The 22,275-nt window shown below is 43.7% G+C and overlaps 1 protein-coding gene across 1 annotated transcript in view; it reads right to left on the bottom strand.

Annotated features, from left to right (window-relative positions):
- The window catches only part of COL4A2 (collagen type IV alpha 2 chain), a 312,542-nt gene that overhangs the window by 262,451 nt on the left and 27,816 nt on the right, over positions 1-22,275 (bottom strand). The gene's annotated exons all lie outside the window — the stretch shown is intronic.

Raw genomic sequence — 22,275 nt, 5'->3', positions numbered from 1 at the left:
TTCCTAGCTATGTCTCAGCTGTATGAGGACCCCCAGCTAACAGCCACGGCAGAAGCCGCTTTACATTCCCTTCAACAAGGCCGCAGAGCTGCTGAAGATTACGCCGTGGAGTTTAGGCGTTGGAGCTCGGATACGGATTGGAATGACGCAGCCTTGCGTCACCAATATCGGCTGGGGTTGTTGGATCCCCTAAAGCAGGGGTGTCCAATCTTTTTTCCAAGAGGGCCAGATTTGATGAATAGAACATGCTTGAGGGCCGACCATTTTGCCTGACATTCTTAAACCATTAAAATTTGGTCTAAGTGTGTCCATCCGAGCACTAATACACGGCCCAACAAGAATTCTCTTGCCTTTGTGCTGTGTGTGGTGAATAGATGAGCTTGGGCGTGTTATTTGGATATACCGGATTTAATCTGCTTATAACACGCACCTTCACTTTAAAAATGAAGTTTCAGGAAAAAAAATCTTAAATTTTAAATAAAGAACTGTGAAGCAAAATAAGGGTCAGTGCCCATCAATGCAGCCTAATCAGTGCCCATCTGCGGCCCCCACTCCATTGCCATGAATGTGGCCCCCACTGTATTGACATGAATGCAGCCCCCACCGTATTGACATGAATGCAGCCCCCACCGTATTGACATGAATGCAGCCCCCACCGTATTGACATGAATGCAGCCCCCACCACATTAACATGAATGCAGCCCCCACCACATTAACATGAATGCAGCCCCCACCGTATTGACATGAATGCAGCCCCCACCACATTCACATGAATGCAGCCCCCACCACATTCACATGAATGCAGCCCCCACCGTATTGACATGAATGCAGCCCCCACCGTATTGACATGAATGCAGCCCCCACCGTATTGACATGAATGCAGCCCCCACCGTATTGACATGAATGCAGCCCCCACCGTATTGACATGAATGCAGCCCCCACCGTATTGACATGAATGCAGCCCCCACCGTATTGACATGAATGCAGCCCCCACCGTATTGACATGAATGCAGCCCCCACCGTATTGACATGAATGCAGCCCCCACCACATTCACATGAATGCAGCCCCCACCGTATTGACATGAATGCAGCCCCCACCGTATTGACATGAATGCAGCCCCCACCACATTCACATGAATGCAGCCCCCACCACATTCACATGAATGCAGCCCCCACCACATTCACATGAATGCAGCCCCCACCACATTCACATGAATGCAGCCCCCACATTGACATGAATGCAGCCCCCACCACATTCACATGAATGCAGCCCCCACATTGACATGAATGCAGCCCCCACCACATTGACATAAATACGGCAGCCCCCACCACATTGACATGAATGCAGACTCACCATTGCTGTCAGTGCAGCCTGATTCATGTCCATCTGCAGCCTTGGAGGAGACAGGGAGGGGGCGGGACGAGCGCCAACAGATATACAGGAGAAATTCCTGTTTACACGGCGGCCTCTTTAATTGAAAGTCCCGCCTCCTATGATGGACAAAACAATTGTCCAATGGCAGCGCAGGAGACGGGACTTCCTTTTACACAGGACGCCGTGTAAACAGGAAATTCTCCTGTATCCTGTACGGCGCTTGTCCCGCCCCCTCCAAGGCAGCCAGCATATCTATCTTTTATGGCCCCCGGCGCTCGGGGATTCGTTGGGGGCCACAAAAGATATATATGTCAAAATTACCAGGCGGGCCGTCCGAAACCGGTCCGCGGGCCGCGATTGGCCCGCGGGCCGGACTTTGGACATGCCTGCCCTAAAGGATGAACTAGCACGAGTGGGGGTACCCCAGACACTAGAGGAGCTAATCAATCTGTCTATCCAAATTGACCGCCGCCTCAGGGAGAGACGCTCTGAGAGATCTGTTGGTCACCCACGCCTCACCTGGATGTTGCCTAGGGCCCCTAGTGCCCCGAACCAAGCTCCGCTTGTCTCATCTACTCCAGGCCCGGAGGTCCCTGAGCCCATGCAGTTGGGACTGCTCCGTCCCTCTCTGACTCCTGAAGAGAAGACACGCAGACGCACACTCAACCTGTGCTTGTACTGTGGGGAGTCTGGTCACTTTGCAAGAGCATGTCCCAATAAAAGACGTAAGTGTCTGCCGTCTTCCTCGTTGTGTGCACCTGTCCTACCTAGTGCCGGTAACCATTTAACTTTTTCCATTGTATTACAGTTACCTGGAAGGAGCATCCCAGTACCGGTCATCATTGATTCGGGAGCATGTAGTGGATTCATTGACCGGACCTTCGTCGAAACCCATCATATTCCCACTCAAACTAAAGCCCAAGGACTGGCAGTTTTTCTAGCGGACGGCTCCACCCTCCGCTCCGGACCCGTCACCCAAGAAACGGTTCCTCTTTTGGCCACCATTGGCCCGGAACCCCAGGAACTTTTACGCCTAGATGTCATTTCCCCTCCTCTCTTCCCAGTCATCCTAGGAATACCTTGGCTACAGGCTCACAATCCTAGTATCAACTGGTCTACAGGCAAGATCCAGTTTTCTTCTGAATATTGCAGACAACACTGCTTACGGGGGACCCCATTAACTTCCTCCCAATGCCTGTGCATAGACTCAGAAACTAAGTCCTACCAAGATCTTCCCGAACCTTACCGGGATTTCCTGGATGTGTTCAGTAAAAAAGGGGCAGAAACCCTTCCAGTACATAGACCCTATGATTGCCCAATAGAACTTTTACCAGGTACCGAAGTCCCTTTTGGGAGGATCTTCCCTCTAACTGAGCAGGAGCTGGGCACCTTGAAAACCTATATAGATGAAAACCTGAAGAAAGGGTTCATCCGTCCTTCCACGTCTCCAGCTGGGGCAGGTATCTTTTTCGTGGAAAAGAAAGATCACTCCTTACGTCCTTGCATTGACTATCGGGAGCTCAATAAAATCACTATTAAGAACAGATACCCGTTACCCCTGGTTCCTGAACTATTTCAGAGATTGGGATCTGCTACCATTTTTACTAAACTAGACCTCCGTGGAGCCTATAATTTGATCCGCATAAGAGAAGGAGACGAGTGGAAGACGGCCTTTCGTACTCGATTCGGACATTACGAGTATCTCGTCATGCCTTTTGGTCTGTGCAACGCACCGGCGACATTCCAGCATTTCGTCAACGATGTCTTTCATGACTTACTGGACTTATATGTCATCGTTTACCTGGACGATATCCTGGTTTTCTCTGCCTCCCTGATGGAGCACCGCAAACACGTACGAAATGTACTTTCCAGGCTCAGACAACATGGGCTGTACGCCAAACTTGAAAAATGTGAATTCGAGCTCCAATCTATCCAGTTCCTGGGCCTGATCATTTCCCCCGACGGCATCAAAATGGATCCACAGAAAGTATCCGCTATTCTGGATTGGCCTGCACCGACTGACAAAAAAGGAGTACAACGCTTTATTGGCTTTGCCAGTTTCTATAGGAAATTTATTAAGGGATTTTCTTCAATCATAACTCCCATTACAGAGCTTACTAAACAAGGATGCCGGTTCTGCTGGACCCCTGAGGCACAAGAGGCCTTTGAAAGACTCAAGGCGCTGTTCACGTCAGCCACTATTCTTAAGCATCCCAACCCTGCCTTGCCTTTCGTCTTAGAGGTGGATGCTTCTGAGGTTGCAGTCGGAGCTGTACTTTCACAGAGACAGGGCACCAAAGCACTCCTGTACCCTGTGGGATTCTTCTCACGTAAACTCTCTCCCTCCGAGAAAAACTATGACATGGGTGATCGGGAACTTTTGGCCATTAAAGCGGCTCTGGAGGAATGGCGTTATCTCCTGGAAGGCGCAGCACACCCCATTTTGGTCTACACAGACCATAAGAACTTGGAATATCTAAGAACAGCCAAGAGATTGAGACCCCGGCAGGCCAGATGGGCACTTTTTTTTTCCCGATTTATTTTCCATATTACTTACAGACCCGGATCCAAGAATGTTAAATCTGATGCCCTTTCCCGGATGTTTCTCGATTCTGAAAGAACCGTGTCCCCAGACACCATCCTCCCCTCTGGAAATTTCCTAATCCTTCAGGAGGACCTAATTTCTCAAATCAGACGTGCCTCTATGGGAATGTCTCCACCTGTTGAAGCCTGTACCAAAGATGGACTGTTCTGGTTCAAGAATAAGACTGTGGTCCCTGAGGAGTTAAAGGTACGGGTGTTAAGCTTGTGTCATGATCACAAACTTGCTGGCCACTTCGGCACTCGGAAAACAACTGACCTTGTCCAACGCACCTTTTGGTGGCCTCGTCTTACTAAGGATTGCAAGGAATATGTGGAGTCCTGTAACACGTGTGCCAGAAACAAGACTAGCCGGACAAGAGCATGGGGCCTGTTGAGACCATTGCCAGTCCCAGAGAGACCATGGGCCATGATTTCAATGGACTTTATTGTTGAGCTTCCACCATCAGAAGGTTTTTCGTCTATTTTTGTTGTGGTAGACAGGCTGTCTAAAATGGCCCATTTTCTCCCCATGAAGGGCACCCCTTCAGCCATGGAGACCGCTTCCATCTTCATTAAAGAGATCGTCAGACTGCATGGAGTCCTGACCAATATAGTTTCAGACAGGGGCGTCCAGTTCACCTCCAGATTCTGGAGGGCCCTTTGTGGCACGCTTGAAATCGAGTTGTCATTCTCTTCGGCTTACCACCCTCAGTCAAATGGACAAACCGAGAGGACGAACCAAACTTTGGAGCAATACATCCGCTGTTTTTCTGCATTCTCCCAGGATGATTGGGCCTCCCTGCTTCCCATCGCAGAATTCTCCTACAATAACTCTCTACATTCAGCTACTAACCAGTCTCCGTTTTATGCCAATTACGGTTTCCATCCATCCTTCTTGCCTGGATCATTCCCCGAGTGTCCTGTTTCTGCAGTATCCAAAACTTTGGATTTCTTCTCTAACAACAATAAATTGCTGCAGGAGACCATGATCAAGGCTCAGGAATATTTCAAGAAGATCTTTGACAGGAAGAGACGGGGGGAACTTGTTCTTGAACCCGGCAATTCTGTCTGGCTGTCTACCGCTAACCTCAAGTTGGCCTGCCCATCCAGGAAATTGGGCCCCAAATACCTGGGTCCTTTCTTGATCAAAAGGAAAATCAACAATGTGGCATACGAACTTGACCTTCCTAACTCCCTGAGGATACATCCAGTATTCCACGTGTCACTCCTGAAGCCGGTCACCCCCAACTTCTTTTCTGGTCGCAGCATTGGTCCACCCAAACCTATTATGGTTGATGGCGAGGAGGAGTTCGAAGTGGAAGCAATTCTAGATTGCAGAAGAAGGCACAATCAGGTGCAATATCTGGTAAAATGGAAGGGCTATGGACCCGAAGATAATTCGTGGGAGCCGGAAAGCAATTTACATGCCAGAGAACTCCTGCAATCCTTTAAAACCTCTCATGCCTCAAAGATGGCCCAACTGGGCATCCGGAGTCTGCCCTTGAGGAGGGGGCACTGTCAGAGAGGTTACCTGGTTGGGCGCCGGTGCGCGCCGGTGCGCGCCGGTGCGCGTTGGTGCTCGTGTCCCTGTGCGTGCTGGTGCGCGCGTCCCTGGGGGCGCCGGCGCGTCTGGGCTGACTGGCCGTGGCGTGCGGGGTGGCGTCCGGGCGTTCATGCATACGCGCGTTCGCGCTAGCGCGCGTGCGCGCTAGCGCGCGTCCGCCTGTGGGCGCTGCCTTTGACATGCCCGGTAGTGTGGGCGTGCGCGCTGGTGTCGGGGGCGCGCTCGGGCGCGGCGTGCTTTGGCGAATCGGCGCGCGCACGTGCGCGGCGTTTGGCGCCAATCAGCCTATTTGAAGCCTGCCTCTACACTGACTCGGTGCTGCCTGATCAAACAGCTCTGTGTCTTGTTCCGTGATCATCCTGTGTTCCTGTATCTCCGTAGTGTTTACCCGTTGTGACCCGGCTTACCTTTGGACCTTCCTTGACTGCTGCCTGAACCCGACCCCGGCTTGTCTGACCTCATTTCTGCCTTCTCCCTTGTACCGTTGCCGCCAGCCCATTGCCGACCTCTGCCTGTGTGTGACCAAGCCTGATTAACTCCTGCTCAGCATCTGCTCTACCAAGTCTGAAGCTCTACCGGTTGCTTGCCAGACCACCGTGCTCCAGGACTCTAACTTCAGGCCCTCATACCATTCCGCACTCGCGGGCCTCCTGTCTACTCTACTAGGGGCCCCGAATCGGATACGTAAGGGAGCCTACCCTCTGCCCAAGTGGACTCATCTGTCTGGTAAGTGTGGGACCTGACACTGGCAGTAAGGCACACAAAACTATATGGCGTTAAACTGGCAGTAACGCACACAGAACTATATGGAGTTAAACTGGCAGTAACGCACACAAAACTATATGGCGTTAAACTGGCAGTAACGCACACAGAAATAGCGTTAAACTGGCAGTAACGCAATCAAATAGATGGTGTTCAACCATCACTACACTGACACTATCTGAACTGTCCCTACTCTAGCTATACACTAATGTAAAGATTACTGACGCAGTCTCACTACACTTTACTGAAACTATCTGAGCTGTCCCTACTCTACACTAATGTATGTATGAATGACACGGTCTCACTACACTATAGTGAAACTATCTGTGCTGTCCCTACTCTAGCTATGCAAAGCTGAATGATGGTCCTCCTCACTACATTCACACTATCCCTAGACTGACACTAAACTAATATTCTACACTGACAATTGAAGCAAAATAGCACAGTATAGCACACTAACTAACTAATAGCACTGAACAGAGCCCTGTTCTATCTCTCTCCATGCCAAAATCACACTGAAAATGGCTGCCATTGAAAGAATACCTTTATACTGTGGGGCGGGAATGAGCCATGATTTGATAAAGTCATGATGACAGTGTCCAATCATGACTTTGACAGTGCTCTGTGCCCTGATTGGCTGAGGCTTTCACTGCTTCAGCCAATCGGGACTTGCAATGCACTGTTCAGTGCCGCAATGCATTGTGGTTGGTTTGGGGGGCTGAATAATTGGTTGAACGACCCGTTTGTTCGGCTGTTCGTCGAAAGTACGAACAGCGAAAGTTCGGCCCGAACTTTCGGCCTGGGCCGAACCGTTCGCCCCACCCTACAATCCTACTGCTTATTGCGATTTTTTTTTACCAAAAATATGTAGAGGAATACATATTGGCCTAAACTGATGAAGAAATTAGTTTTTTACATCTTTATGAATATTTATTATAGCAAAAAGTAAAAAACAGTTTTTTTTTCCAAAATTGTCGCTCTTTTTTTGTTTATAGCGCAAAAAACCCCCCCAAAAAACGCAGAAGTGATCAAATACCACCAAAAGAAGGCTCTATTTGTGGGAAAAAAAGGACATACATTTTGTTTGGGAACAGAGTCGCACGACCGCGCAATTGTCAAAGTGGCTCAGTGTCGTATTGCAAAAAATGGCCTAGTCATTAAGGGGACAAACCCTCCGGTCATTAAGTGGTTAATGAAAATGGTAAACATGGCAAAGAGAGAGTTGGGCACCTCCCTAACAGGGGAAAAGAGAGAAATAAAAACCTAATAGATGTTCTAATCCATCACAACTCTATCTAAAACTAAAAAAAGATTTGCATTTATCTACACTTTACTATCTGGGAAACACATTGAGAAATGATCTCATACCTCCACAAGTATTGTCTGGGAAATTGAGTGTTAGCTGCTATCAGTAATGAAGGATAATCGATTTCAAACCCAAACAGGAGGTTGTAAAATAATTGAAGGTTATCCTATTCAATTATACTGTATATTATAGTAAATATACTATATATTTGTAGTAAGCGACAAAAGACAACATGTATGCACTTTTGTAGTCTGTGTTTTGTTTTTAATTGTATGTGAACACAGATAAAAAGTATTTATTTTTATATACTTTATTATGCTCAAGTTAGTCTCATTGTAGGTACCTTTGTAGGTGTAAAGTCCCATAGTCTGTATAAAATGGTTATGATTGTAACGGATAGAAGAAAATATTGCTTCCTGCTGTGCCACCTTGGTTTTAAATATCTTTTGTGCTAAAAGCCTTTTGAAATGTTTACATCTTGATCTGTGAATGTTGTTAAAACTTCTTTTACGTAGCCCAGTTTATGTAGATTATGCCATTTGGGTACAGTAGTTATTTTAATGTTTATATAAGGTATACTGAAGTTTAGTTTCCAACGTCCTTTTACTAATTTCATATAGGCATTACCAAGTAGGGAGGCTTTATATATACAACAGCAGCAAGTATTTTCCATTTAGTTTTCAGTTCCCGTATTTATGGAAACAAAAGATGTAGCCTAGAATTATAACTCAATGAAAACCTCAGAGGGGAGCTGAATCCAATATACTGTATCAAGGCTTGAATAACAAAGATTACACTGATATGAAGCTGAAAGCTGAAACTCAGATTGTGTGAGTCCAGGGATCTCATGCCGAGTTTTCACCTCGTATATAATAAAGGGTACGATCAGCTTTTATTGATGGCCATTAGGGGCTGAGTGTGTGTATATTTATGTGGAGACTTCACATGGCAGCTTTCCTTGAATATATGCTTGAAAGGAGAGAGAATCTAATGCAATGCAAGTGTCAGATTATAAAATAAACATTTCTATAGAGATTGGGAAATCCATTAACTGATCAAGACTAGTTGTATGTGCATTTTTTATTCTAAGGTCAGCTGGAGACTTTCAAAATATAAAACAAGATTCTTGCTGTGTAATCACATAGGAACAGCTTAGTGCTCTCCACAGAATACCCATAATTACAAAACAACTTTATCTCATCTGTCTTCAACATGTTTTGATGTAGGGTTTTGTCTCAAGAAGACTCATGTTCTTGTACCATTGAACAGGCTTGGGTAGAAATGAATTATTTTCAAACCTAACAAGAAGTGTTTGCCTTCAAAATGATTTCAAACCTTCTTAAATTACTATAATAAATGTTTGAAACTATAATTCTGCACCATTTTGGAGGTGCTAGGCTATGCTTTTTTAACCTCTTGACGTCCGGCCCATAGCCGAATGACGGCTACAGAGCGGACCTGAATTTCCGGGAGGCCGTCATATGACAGCCTCCCCTTTGCACGCCATCATATGATAGCCTCCCCTTTGCACGCTCCCCACGCGCCCCCTGCAGGGAGCGCGCTGTGATCACCGAGTCACCAAGATTCGAGTGATCAGAGATCCCGGCCCCTTACCACGTGATCAGCTGTCAGCCAATGACAGCTGATCACGTGTGTAAACAAATGCTTATGTGCAAAGCACACCAGCTTATGTGCAAAGCACATCAGTCCCGAAGAGGATGCCAATCAGTACCCTCATCTGTGCCCATCATCTGTGCCAATCAGTACCCCCTGTCAGTGCCACCTACCTTTTCCACCTGCCAGTGCCCACAGTGTCCACCAGTGCCACCTACCAATGCCCATGAGTGCCACCTACGAATGCCCACAAGTGCCACCTATCAATGAGCGCCAGTGGTGCCAATCAGTGCCTCATCAGTGCCACCTAGCAGTGCTGCCTATCAATGTAACCTACCAGTGCCGATCAGTACCCATTATTGCCACCCATCAGTGCCCATCACTGCCACCCATCAGTGCCCATCATTTCCACCTATTAGTGCCACTTCTCAGTGCAACCAGTGCCACCTATCAATGCCCTTCAGTGCCGCCCATCACTGCCACCTCTCAGTGCCCACCAGTGCCGCCTATCAGTGCCCACCAGTGCTGTCTATCAGTGCCCACCAATGCCGCCTTATCAGTGCCCATCAGTGCACCCCATCTTTGCCCATCAGTGCAGCCTATCAATGCCCATAAGTGCAGCCTCATCAGTGTACATCAATCAAGGAGAAAAATTACCTGTTTGCTAAATTTTATAACAAAATATAAAAAAAATAATTTTTTTTTTTTTTTAAATTCGGTCTTTTAAAATTTTTTTTAACAAAAAATGAAAACCACAGAGGTGATCAAATACCACCAAAAGAAAGCTCTATTTGTGGGAAAAAAATGCTAAAAATTTAATTTGGGTACAGTGTTGTATGACCGCGCAATTGTCATTCAAAGTGCGACAGCACTTAAAGCTGAAAATTGGTCTGGACAGGAGGGGGGTTTAAGTGCCCAGTAAGCAAGTGCTTAAAATGTCACCAACAATAAATGTTCATTGGTTGTTTAGATATGGTGATTTAACATGGAAGATGTCAAATTTCATCTCAATGTTTATACAAACATTTTTGAATTTATGTATCCAAACGTTTGGGAGTCCTATCATGAAGGATAAGTGTTTACACCACAGGTTGCACCAAAGCTCTTGAAATGCCCCCCTTAGCCATTATACGACCATGCAATCATTAGGCCTAATGCCTCCCACAGAATGTCTATCTATTATACTCCCTGCATGTTTAAAAAACTGCTAAGTAAAATTATTAGAGGAGGACATCCTTTGGCCTTCCACAAATCTGTCCATTTCTAATGCCACACTAATACACACGATTGGACTTTCAAACGGGAAATGTTGGATGTGAGCTTGTTGGCGGTAAGTCCGACCTAGTGTATGCTCCATCGGACATTTGTTGTCGGACTTTCCGCCAATATTGGCAAGCATGTTCTCAAATTTTCCGCCAACAAATGTATGTTGTCGGATTTTCTGATCGTGTGTACACAAGTCTGTCGGACAAAAGTCCAAAGTACAAACACGCATGCTCGGAATCAAAGACGAGCTGAATCGCTCGGTCTTGTAAAACTAGCATTCGTAATGGAGATATCACGTATGTCTTGTACGTCACTACGTTCATAATTGTTGGCCAACATTTGTGTGACCGTGTGTATGCAAGACAAATCCAAACCAACACCCTTCGAACAAAAATCCACAGTTTTGTTGTCGGAAAGTCCGATCGTGTGTATGGGGCATAAGGGTTCGTGGTTTATGATCCTTACACTGGGTTGTGTGTCATTGTCCACTAATCTGTGACAAAACTGATTTCTGAATAGCAACCTTGTCATAAATATCTATTTTGTGAAGTTCACAACCTACAGTTCTTGATCATTAGGTCACAGGGATGCTGTTTCTTTTTTTTGGGAATTGTACTTTTGTGGAATTTAGACTTGGTCGCTGTCTTTGTATGTTGGTGAGCTTGGATGTGAATATATTGTTTCATGTTTGCCGATGTGATTTGCCTGTGTTTGGCATTATTTGTGATCAACTACAGTAGGTTCTGTGAAAGCCCACGTATCCAAATGTGTTAGATAACACAATACTTTTAGAACTGATATAAATTGCTAACTTGTAATTGCCCTAACATGCCTTACCCTTGCAGATTTGTAATTAATTGTGAGATGCTTATCTAAAATGTAAACTTGATATTTCCATAATTTTGCGCACTTCCTCAGAGTGTGATTTATAAATAGCATTTTTTTTTCATTATAACAATATGTTAGGTTGTGTTTTATTAAACAAGGAAATGACATTTAGCATATCAGTTTCAGTCCTTTTTTTTCAAAGAAAACTGGTTCACACAGAATCAGGTGCAACTGTGCATAATAACCAATCAGCTTCTAATGCAGGCCATACATGGGTCGAATTCCCAATGATTTGTAATTGTTGCATTTTGTAATCCGATGGTGCCAACATTGATTTTGAAATATGATCAACCAAGCCTTCAATTTCACCTCATGTTGCTACAGAAAAGAAATTTTGCGGCCAGGAATCTTCTTTTACATAGTTACATAGTAGGTGAGGTTGAAAAAAGACACAAGTCCATCAAGTCCAACCTATTTGAGGTGGCAGCTCCCAGCACAGTGAACCAGGCTCGTTCTCTCTCTTTCCTTTCCTCCCCTCCCTCTTTTCTTCCTTTCTTCCTCCCCTCGGACACACAGACATGCAAAGAGGAGACAGAGTCACAGCTTATGCGCATTTCTTTCTTGATTATATTTCTAGCACAATTCTCCCATCATTGGTTAGAAATTCCTTCACTTTTCAAAAAATTTCCAACATGCCCAATCACTCAAATTTGATGGCTGTACAAAAATCAGCTGTTGCTGCGGCAAACGAAAATTTATAATTATGATTTGCAAAAGAAAATTTGTTCGGAATTCGACCCGTGTATGGCCAGCTTAACTTCAGCTTGTTCAATTAAGCTTTGATAATAAAACCTAGAAGCTGATTGGTTACTATGCACAACTGCACCAGATTATGAGTGCACCAGTTTTAGTAAATCCCCCAGTTGGAGACAACTGTCTATGGGAAAGACATCAAATATTGTTATTTATTAAATTCCTTTTAGATCCCATTTACACTGATACGTTTTTCAGGCATTTTAGCGCTAAAAATAGCGCCTGTAAAGGGCCTGAAAAGCGCCTCTCGTGCCTCCCCAGTGTGAAAGCCCTAGTGCTTTCACACTGGAGCGTAGCGGAAAAAAGTCCTGCAAGCATCATCTTTGGGGCGGTTTGGGAGCGGTGTATACACCGCTCCAAAAACGCCCTGCCCATTGAAATGAATGGGCAGCTCTGCTGAAGTGCTTCAGCAGCGCCGCAACACGGTAGCTTTTAACTCTTTCTGCGGCCGCTAGCAGGGGTTAAAAGCGCCCCACTAGCAGCCAAAAAGCGCCGCTTACTCAACGGTAAAGCGCCGCTAAAACTATTGGCGCTTTACCGCTAACGCTGGGCACTTTCAGTGTGAAAGTAGCCTTAAGAACATTGTTTAGTAAGGAGATCCTGTTCTTAGAGTTTTTGACAAAGCCATATTAGAGGTTTTTGCCCTAAAAGAACTTGGCTCTGTGGATGAACACAAGTCTTTGAGGCCACTTATTTAATATAATGCATAGCTAATAAGCAGATATATTATGGATGCAAATAATTTATAACATCTTAGTATTATATAATTTCAAGCTTACATAAGAAAGAAATGTCATAGTATAATGCAGGGGTCTTCAAACTGCGGCCCTCGAGGAACTACAATTCCCATCATGCCTAGTCATGTCTGTGAATGTCAGAGTTTTACAATGCCTCACGGGATGTGTAGTTTTGCAACAGCTGGAGGGCCGTAGTTTGAGGATCTCTGGTACAATGAAACAAGAGAAAGATTGCTGCTACGTATAATTAATTAAAGCTGAACTCCAGCTACCACCTTGATTAACCTGCAAACCTATCCCCCCCCCCATGTCTAGTGTCCTTTGTTAATTTTTTATTTACTTTGTCCCTATGCTGTGTTATCCTTATGACACCATCACAGGGGCTTCATAACACCGTCTGTCCTCAAGAGCCAGAAGGAGAGGTCCATAGGGCACTCTACAACTGTTTACAAGCCTAATCTCAATGACCAGTGACCAATCAGAGACAGGGGCATGTCAATGCAAGGAGAAAAGGAGAAGATCCCTCTACTGCTCTCACAACTCAGTGTGCTGCAGCAATCAGTTGCTCCAGAGCTAAGAAGGAGAGAGCAGTGTCACCTCTATGGGTGCTGCAATACATGGTTCTTACACCTGTATTAAGCTCATTCATTGCAGGCATGCACTGCATTGTAATTTTGACAACCCTTTATATGTCTCATTTACTATATACAGATCAACTCTCTCCTGTGCTAATTTTGAAGAGATGGTTGTTATGTAGCCAGTAAGGCTCAGCGCACACTATGAACAGCATGTGAATGGCACAGGAACTGCACCGCATTCCTGTGCCATACACATGCGATTCAGTGCAGTGCGATTTGAGCCCATTAATTTTGAATGGGCCCAAATCGCACCGCATCACACCAAAGAAGTGCATGGACCTTTTTAGAGCCACACCACGACCAGATCACATGGTTGTTTTGTACCATGCAATCTGGTGCAATCCGGTGCAGGCAAACGCACTGCAATTGTGACCTGCATTGGGGGTGTTGTTAACTTTGTATTGACACCCACAGCAGATCTCAAGGGCAGTGCGATTTGTATGCGGTTTGGGAAATGTGCACAGATCGCAGTGTTTCCCTCACTGCAAAAGTGTGAACCTAGCCTAAATGAGAGCACCTCTCTGCTCCAAAGCTCAACATCTTCTAGCTGTTATTTGCCTCAAAGCTGAGGGCACTGCGAATAGATATAACAATGTTCTGCCTACAGTATTATCTCTGTTCTCAGTGTTCTTAAGTTTAAGGCAGCTAAAGCTTGGTACAAGCTTTACAGATTTCTCATTTGAAAGATTATAGAAGCTGGGTGGAAAATTGTCAGATGAACAGTGCCTGTATCCAGTCAGGTGCAACCATTGCTCTTCCAGTATTTTGACAGCTGGCAGGGTCGGCTGTCAAAATACAGTAGCCACAGTGGGAGATTCTTCCATTTGTGCTGTAAAGCTTGCAAGGAGGAATCTGTTAGATTATTTTTGTTCAGCTAGAAGTTGAACAAAATTTAAAAATAGCACCACTTTTGTTGAGAAAAAAACATTACCCTCAGGTGATTTATGTACATTGCAAGCATTTTAACAAACATTGTTGCAGATTTCTACCTTTTGTTATTCTGAAGGAATAGCTGTTTGTTTGTCTGTGTCCAGTGAATCTGTATGGGAGCGATTTTATCATTATCAATCAGCTGCTGCACCTGCAGGGCTTTAATAAGGAAAGTGTCTGCATCCCTTTAGATCTGATTTTCTTTTGAGAGTATCTCACCAAAAAATGACATTTTTTTTTGAAGGAGATGACCAAAATCTGGCTAGACCTCTGGGAAAAATCAGTAAGCCAACAAAACACAAGCAGGAAATGACATATCTATTCTGTACACATTCTATGTCTTCAGGTAGCCATATTGCATTGCATTTTACAGAAAATTACAGAGCTGCAGATTGAAAAGGAAAGGTAATTTTTTAATACCATTCAATTAAACAATTAAAGTGATACAATTGTATACACTATATTATTATTTGTTTATTTTTATCTCCCACAAAAGTGGAGTTAATCTTCAGCTATGCGTGTATACCCAGCATTACAGTTACAGGACACTGACCTGGGGAGAGCAGTAGACGGGGACTGGGCAAGCAAAGGTGAGTGATTCTGAGCAGGGAGAGACTGCTTTTGCCAATTTAACGCTCTCTGCATCTCAAGCAATACCGAGAAAAAAAGTAAGTGGGCATTGATGGGACAGCGCATACAGAGATGACTGGAGTGATTGATCATGTATATAGGAAGTTTTGTATCTGTAAGGCTGAACATGCGGCATTTCACTTTAGGTTGCTAAAAGAGAGGCACGCAGCAGAGCAAAGTCTCAAGTATTCTAGCAAAGTGAATTAAAGTGATTGTAAGCGATCACCTCGTAAAACAACCCATTCTGTTTAAAATTGAAATGAAAGGCAAACTATTATATATATATATATATATATATATATATATATATATATATATATATATACATAATATGATCACATTCCCTCTGTTCCCTCTGTTTTAAGCTGCATGGGAGCTGGGGGAGGAGAAGCAACAGCACACTGATCTTCCCAGTAAAAGGCTGTGCGGGGGGGAGGGGTCAGGACAAGTCTGATTATTGGAGGAGAGCACACTGAGTTCCCAGCACAGCTAGAGAACTGACCACAATGTGCTCTCCTGCTTAGTGTGGTCAATTTTTAATAGCAAAGCAGAGGGACTGTCAGGAACACCAGGGATTTCCCACAAAGGAAGCAATACAAATAGAACAGGAGACTTTTTCATAAGATACATGGTACAACAGGCACAGATTAGGAATTTGAAATGCTGGGGTAACAAACATTTTAACAAACACTTTATACAAACACTTTAAACTAAACTCAAAACTAATCTTAGAAAGTATTATTTTACTGAAAGGGTAGTTGATGATTGGAATAAACTTCCAGCGGAGGTAGTGAGACAGTCAACAGTAAATGGCCTCAAACATGCTTGGGATAAACATAGATCTATAGTAAGACACCAAGGTTAATGAAACATGTGTTTGAATGAATATGTGTTTATCTTCAAAAGGGAATAAGAGATAATTATAACGTGCTTTATTGTGCACTGTCATTGGAATCCATGCATACATGAAAACACATGCTACCCTTTATACAGTTTTCCTATTGCTTGCATTATGTAATGTGGTTTCCCTTTAAAGGGTTTAACAAAGTATGGTAACAATTTCATTATATGGTTTTCATTATATGTTGTGATACCTGTAATTGTATCAACAAAAAAAAAAAAAGAATTCTCAGTAGATGCATTTGAGCATACAGAAACCAGATGTGTTCAGGATAAACTCCATCCATTTAAGTATTCATAATATTTACCATAGAAACCTTATATACATGGGAGATGATGATGGCAGAAAAAGACCAAGTGATCCATCAAGTCTGCCCCTTTTTGATTTTGATATTGTTATTTTTGTTTTTTTCTTATATTTCAATCATCAGTGTAGATCTACGTTTGACCATATGTTTAAAGCGGAGTTCTCCTCTCTGAGCTCCTTGTGCAGCTGAGAACAGAAGAAAGGTGATCACTTACAAAAAAGGGGAAAAAGGGTATTTATGATGTTTTTTTCTATCTATACGCAAATGTTTTGTCTTTCATTCCTATTTTAAATTGAATGGGTTGCTTTACAAGGTTATCGTTTACATATACTTTAAGAGCCCTTTCACACTGCCAGCACCTGGACATCGGCGGTAAAGCGCCGATAGTTTTAGCAGCGATTTACTGTCGTTTTTTTGCGGCGCTTTTCAGGGCGATTGCGCTTTTAACCTCCGCTAGCGGCCGAATAAAAGGTTAAAAATGCCTGCAAAGCGCCGCTGCCGCGGCACTTTGCGGGTGCTTTGCAGGCGCTTCAGGGGCGCTGCCCATTGATATCAATGGGCAGGGGTGCTTTAGGAGTGGTATATACACTGCTCCTAAAGCGCCTCAAAGAAGCTGCTTGCAAGATTTTTTTTGACGTCCTGCGGATTGCAGATGAGGCTTTTTTCAGGCGCTTTACAGGCACGATCTTTAGCGCTAAAACACCTGAAAAACGCCAGTGTGAAAGGGGTCTAAATAATATACATTTGCAACTCACATTGTGTTGGCATCTATGGCCAAAAAAGAGAAGATTTTTCGAAAGGTCAAAGCATTATTTGAGAATTAGATATCCTCAATGAGTTTACTTTGCTTGTAAGTAATAAAATAATACAAAAATAATATAGTGCCTTTTTAAAGCGACACTAAACTCAGGTTTAAACATTTTTATTTCTATGTAGGTATTTATCCTTAACTCAAAAAATGTACTTTCTATTGCTCTCAGCCTCCTCCAAATCTTTAAATACATCTTTTTTTTTTTTTTGGTGCTTTAATCCATCTTCCTGTTAGAGGGTAACTACATTTGCTCTCCCTGGTCCCACTGTATGTAGGAATGTAGCCACCCTCTCCTGCTCGCTCCTGAGAATAACTAGGTACTCTGGATTATGGAGTATGAGATTTGTAGTGTACATACAGCAGTGCACATGACAGCAACTAATGTGTATTGCTTGTTCCAAACAAACAAAATTAAGGGGGAAAAGCAGAGGTTTGGGAGCTCACGGTGAACATTACAAGGAGGAAGAATAACACAGTAAAAAGCAATTTCATGAAACAGGGCCACTAAATAGTAGATGCATTTGGAGAATAAGGATATTGGGGGTTATTTACGAAAGGCAAATCCACTTTGCACTACAAGTGCAAACTACACTTGAAATTGCACTGAAAGTGCACTTGGAAGTGCAGTCGCTGTAAATCCAAGGGGGACATGCAAGGAAAATAAAAAACAGCATTTTAGCTTGCACATGATTGGATGATAAAATCAGCAGAGCTTCCCATCATTTCAGATCTACCCCTCAGATTTACAGTGGCTACACTTCTAAGTGCACTTTCAGTGCAATTTCAAGTGCACTTTGCGCTTGTAGTTTGCACTTGTAGTGAAAAGTGGATTTGCCTTTCATAAATAATTCCCATTGTGTCACTTTAAGCAGTTCAGAGAAGTGCCGCAAATACAGATGCCAATTGAAGCACCATCTGCTGGTGTAATTTGGTATAGTCAGCTTCTATCATAAATTGGAATGGATCTCTACATAACTTACTCTATTTTATTCATTGCACTACAGCTTTCTGCATATTCATAGTTTTTTGATAAATCATTTATAGAATGTTTTTCTCCCATAGCACTGTATAAAGTACCTATTAGTAGCAAAGGTTAAAGTAGATGTAAACCCTCACTGAATGACATTTAGTTTGCTAAAACACTGTGGGGGAAGATTTACTAAAGCAGGTGTATACAGAATCCAGTGCAACTATGCATAGTAACCAATCAGCTTTTAACTTCAGCTTGTTCAATTAAAGTGATTGTAAGGGTTCATTAAAAATGAAAAAATAATAACAAACATGTCATACTTACCTCCACTGTGCAGCTTGTTTTGCACAGAGTGGCCCCTAACCTGCTCTTCTGGGCTTCCCACATCAGATAACTCTCTGGGAGAAGCGCTCTCCCGGGGGATTACCTTGCGGGCGTGCTTCCGAGTCCAGCATTCGGTGTCCCTAGAGGCCAAATGCAGGACTCGGCCCCGCCCCCCGGCGTCCATGTCATTGGATTTGATTGACAGCAGCGGGATCCATTGGCTGCGCTGCTATCAATCTATCCAATCAAGAGCTGAGAACCTCGGGCAGAGAGACAGCGTGTCAGTTCCAGGGCTAAGGTAAGTAAAACGGGGGGGCTGGGGGACGGTCACTGACAGGTGTTTTTTCGCCTTAATGCATAGGATGCATTAAGGTGAAAAAACACATAGGTTTACAACCCCTTTAAGCTTTGACAATAAAACTGAAAAAAAAAACAGATTTTTTTCGTACACCACTGCATCTCAGTGCTGCCGATATCCTGCAACCTGTTTGTAGTACTTTATGTATTAGGCATGCAATCCAGCAATGGCTGCAACCATTTCTCAAGGCTGCGGGAAGTGCTTAAACAATGGCTTTCATGGCAGAACTACTAAGCATTATTTTAATGAAAGACACAGATTTTTCATATACAGTGAGAACGGAAAGTATTCAGACTCCCTTAAATTTTTCACTCTTTGTTATATTGCAGACATTTGCTGATTGCTAATTTAAGTTCATTTTTTTCCTCATTAATGTACACACAGCACCCCATATTGACAGAAAAAGACAGAATTGTTGAGATTTTTGCAGATTTAAAAAAAAAAAAACTGAAATATCACATGGTGCTAAGTATTCAGACCCTTTGCTCGGTATTTAGTAGAAGCACCCTTTCACACCTGGATTTGGGTATCCTCTGCCATTCCTCCTTACAGATCCTCTCCAGTTCTGTCAGGTTGGATGGTAAACGTTGGTGGACAGCCATTTTTAGGTCTTTCCAGAGATGCTCAATTAGGTTTAAGTCAAGGGCTCTGGCTGGGCCATTCAAGAACAGTCACTGAGTTGTTGTGAAGCCACTTCTTCATTATTTTAGCTGTGTGCTTAGGGTCATTGTCTTGTTGGAAGGTAAACCTTTGGCCCAGTCTGAGGTGCTGAGCACTCTGGAGAAGGTTTTCATCCAGGATATCCCTGTACTTGGCTGCATTTTTGCAGATTTATTAAAAAAGAAAAACTAAAATATCACATGGTCCTAAGTATTCAGACCCTTTGCTCAGTATTTAGTAGAAGCACCCTTTTGATCTAATACAGCCATGAGTCTTTTTGGGAAAGATGCAACAAGTTTTCCACACCTGGATTTGGGGATCCTCTGCCATTCCTCCTTGCAGATCCTCTCCAGTTCTGTCAGGTTGGATGGTAAACGTTGGTGGACAGCCATTTTTAGGTCTCTCCAGAGATGCTCAATTGGGTTAAAGTCAGGGCTCTGGCTGGGCCATTCAAGACCAGTCACGGAGTTGTTGTGAAGCCGCTGCTTCGTTATATTAGCTGTGTGCTTAGCATCATTGTCTTGTTGGAAGGTAAACCTTCCCCCTTCCCTTTTTATGCCCAAATAGACAATAGTAGGCAGATCAATAGATTTACCAGTTGTGGGTGGCGAATATCAAAAATCACCCGGTCAGGAAATTTCATTATTAACTTAAAGTTGTTGTTAAGCCACTTTATGCTGTTTATACCATTCTGCCTGTTTAATACTCATGTGCCCCTGTGCCTGTGTTTTATGAAAATAAGCTGTTCTTTACCAGTTCTCAGAGCGACGAGCGGTTCTCTCCTCTCCCTGTCTGACAGCTGAAGCGGGTGGGGTCGAGGATTCCCCACTGATGTCATACAGGAGGGGAGGAGGAGAGGGGGAGGAGAGAGGGAGAGAGCCGGTGGGTCACATGAACGGCGATCACTGCTCTGAGAACTGGTAAACAACAGCTTATTTTTATAAATAACAGGCACAGGGACACACAGGAGTATTAAACAGGCAGAATGGTATAAAACTTTAGCTGAAACTTCAGCAGCAGGATGGGAGGGGGGCGGGCACTGACAAAGGGGCAGGAAGGCACGGAGGGGAGGGGGGAGAGACAGAGGAGAGCACAGGAGAGCTGCGGATAACGGAGGCACGTAAACTGACTATGGTGTCAGGGCTCAGCAGCCATGATATACCATGGTCAGTTTACAAAGGGATATAGCCAGGCAGGATCAGTCAGGTTTTTTAGGTGTTACAGAGGGCCAAATTACACAGCACAAGCACTGTGCTGTATAATATGCTTTAGGGAACAGAATCAATATATATATATATATATATATATATATATATATATATTTTAGGTTAACAAAAATGCTTTAAGGACTATTCATTTTCGCAATAAAATTGACTTCAAGGGTAGTTCCCCTTTGACTGTTAAAAAAAGCCCAACTTCAGGGATTATACCTACTAGCAATCCAAAACAACATGCAAAGTCATAATCTCAGGAAAGTTACTTATCCCTCTGTTCCACCATATTCTAGTTGAGTGATGAATTCACAAGAATTCACAAGATGCACAACTGAAGCTGTTTATCCAGCTTTTAAGCGTAGGGGTTCCCTTCAAAATCCATACCAGCCCTGAAGGCCTGGTATCGATTTGGGGCAGGGACCTCACGCTGTTTTTTTCACACTTTTAATTGCCGGAAATTGTTTTTTATAGACCCCTTTCACACTGAGGCGTTTTTCAGGCGCTTTTGGGCTAAAAATAGCGCCTGTAAAACGCCTGAAAAACGCCTGAAAAACGGCTTCCCTGCAGTCTCAGTGTGAAAGCCCGAGTGCTTTCACACTGAGGCAATGTGCTGGCAGGAAGTTAAAAAAGCAGCATCTTTGGAGCGGTGTAGGAGTGATGTATACACCGCTCCTGCCCACTGAAATGAATGGGCAGCGCCGCTTAACTGCCGGCTACAGCGGGTTGTTTTAACCCTTTTTCGGCCGATAGTGGGGGTTAAAAGCAGGCCGATTGCGGCCGAAAAACTACGCAACAACGACGGTAACGCGCCGCTAAAAATAGCTGCGCTTTACCACCGACATCGCCAGCGCCCCAGTGTGAAAGCAGCCTATCATTTAGCTAACAGCTGATGACTCATTGCTTGTTAAGGGGTGGCCACCTGCTCCTTAACAACCAATACACATTCCACACATTCCACTACTTAATTTCCACATGCATTTAATAGTTTATTTCCTTCTGTGAATGGATTTTAACACCTTTTCATGCGGTTTCAACTGAGCGTTTTCAGCGTTTCTCAGTAATGTTTGTCCTGACACCTAAATATCTCATGCGAGTTCCTTCTGTGAATGGAGCCCACTATTTATTATGGTTTATTGCATAGACCATAGTTGGCCTAAAGGTATGAGATCTTTGGGAGTAAAAACTTTGCTTCACTGCACAATGATGTAGATCACACTGAAGTCCCTTTAATGCACTATAAATTTAATAACAAGGTTAGTTCACCAATAAGGTGAACTAACCCATTAAACCTAAATTCAACAAGTATTGTTTGTATGGTGTGGAAGAAAGGAAAAACAAAGGTGCTGCCCTTACTAAAAATAGACATGTCCAATCTAAATTGTCTACTATACACTAGATGAATGCAAACTCAAATGTATTTGTTGGTCTCCCTTTACCTCCTTTTGTATCCCTCAAGTTTTATTTTGTGAGGTCTACCTTTTGACATGTAGAGAGCAGGAGGGAATTCCAGAATTCCCTAGACTTGTAAAATCAATATTAAGATAAAATAGTCACTCTTTCCATGAGCCACATCCACTAGTACAACATGAACAACCTAATCAAGGGCTGCTATAATATTTATCTAAAGCAGTGTATGAAAAATGAAGAGCTGGCAAAGGGGACAATTACAGTCATGTCTTTGATG

The sequence above is a fragment of the Aquarana catesbeiana genome, linkage group LG02 (assembly GCF_042186555.1).
Source record: "Aquarana catesbeiana isolate 2022-GZ linkage group LG02, ASM4218655v1, whole genome shotgun sequence".
NCBI lineage: Eukaryota > Metazoa > Chordata > Amphibia > Anura > Ranidae > Aquarana > Aquarana catesbeiana.
This window is presented reverse-complemented; position numbering and strand designations above follow the sequence as displayed.